Genomic DNA, 1,941 nt, shown 5'->3' on the forward strand with positions numbered 1-1,941 from the left:
TCGTCTCCACTTCTGTATGTATTACCATATGTGCTTCCCAGTCTAGCAGAGCCCTCATCTGCACCCTGTTAGCAGCTCCTCGTGGCTTTTTTATTTTGCTGTTTGCATTCAAACAAATTTCCATAACTACAGGGAAAATTAGAAGCAGCCAGGAGATCTAACAACATTTCTGTCTTACCAGCAGAACACCCTCCAATATTAACCCATTGTTTCCCCCACATCCCCTATTCATAGATTCATAGATGTTAGGGTTGGAAGGAACCGCAGTAGGTCATCGAGTCCAGCCCCTTGCCCTGGGCATGAAAGAGCGCTGGGGTCAAAAGACCCCAGCTAGGTGCTTGTGCAGTCTCCTCTTGAAGACCCCCAGGGTAGGGGTGAGCACCACCTCCCTTAGAAGCCCATTCCAGATTCTGGCCACCCTCACTGTGAAGAAGTTCTTTCCAATGTCCAACCTAAATCTGCTCTCTGTCAATTTGTGGCCATTGTTCCCAGTTACTCCAGGGGGTGCCCTAGTAAATAGAACATCTACTCCCTGCTGCCCTCCCCTGATGAATTTATAGGCAGCCACAAAATCACCTCTCACTTTCTCTTGAGAAGGCTGAAGGGATCTAAGTCCCTCAGTCTCTCCTCATAGGGCCTTGCCTGCAGGCCTCTGACCACATGAGTGGCCCTCCTCTGAACCCTCTCAAGATTCTCCGCATCCCTCTTGAACTGCAGCACCCAAAACTGGACGCAGTACTCCAACAGTGGCCTGACCAGTGCCACATAGAGGGGAAGCATCACCTCCCTGGACCTGTTCATCATGCATCAGCTAATGCATGATAAAGTGTGGTTAGCCTTGTTGATCGCTTTGTCACATTGACAACTTATGTTCATCTTGGAGTCAACTATGACTCCAAGATCCCTTTCTGCTGCTGTGCTGCTGAGAAGGTCATCCCCCGGTCTGTAAGTGTGTTGGTGGATCTTTTTGCACAGGTGCAGCACTTTGCACTTGTCTTTGTTGAACTGCATCCTATTTCATTCTGCCCATTTTCTAACCTGTCCAGATCCATCTGGATCCGTTCCCTACCCTTTGGTGTGTTAACTTTGCCCCATAATTTGTTATCATCTGCAAACTTGGCCAGGGTGCTCTCTACACCCTTGTCCAAGTCACTGAAGAAGACATTGAATAACACCGGTCCAAAGACCGAGCCTTGCAGGACTCCACTGCCCACACCTTTCCAGGTTGATATCAACCTGTCCACCACCACTCTCTGGGTGAACCCCAAGCCAATTTGCCACCCACCTGACCATGTAATCATCTACATCACAATCTGTCAGTTTATTTACAACAGAATGAGATACCATATCGAAGGCCTTCTTAAAGTCTAGGTAGATGACATCTACCTCAACTCCTGCGTCTAAGTATTTTGTGACCTGGTCATAAAAAGAAACAAGGTTAGTCAGGCAGGATCTATCTGCAATGAATCCATGCTAATTTCCTTTCAGCATTATTTCCCCTGCTGAGCTCCCACAAATGTGATCCTTAATTATTTTTTCCAGAGTTTTCTCAAGGATAGAGGTGAGACTACCCGGCCTATAGTTTCCTGATTCATCCCTCCTCCCCTTCTTGAAAATATGGACCACATTGGCCCTTTTCCAGTCCTCTGGGACCTGACTGTGCGGGCCCTCTCCCAATCCCACCTGGATTGCCATGTGCAAGTTCTCTCTCGATCCCATCTGGGTCGCCATGTGCGAGCCGGGCCCGTCTTTGTGCACACAGGCTGTGGCCAGCAGCCCGGGTATACGGGGCTGGAGAAAAACCGCGGCGCGGTTTGGTACGCTCGAGCTAGAATCAGTCACGGAGGCGTAATGGTTGATTGAAAAGATTATTTACTTACACCCAAGGTGGTCGCGGTGTAGGCTGGTCAGCTTTCCAGGCACAGCTCCGCTTGAGTTCTC

The sequence above is a fragment of the Alligator sinensis genome, unplaced genomic scaffold (assembly GCF_000455745.1).
Source record: "Alligator sinensis unplaced genomic scaffold, ASM45574v1 scaffold91_2, whole genome shotgun sequence".
Classification (NCBI taxonomy): Eukaryota; Metazoa; Chordata; order Crocodylia; family Alligatoridae; genus Alligator; species Alligator sinensis.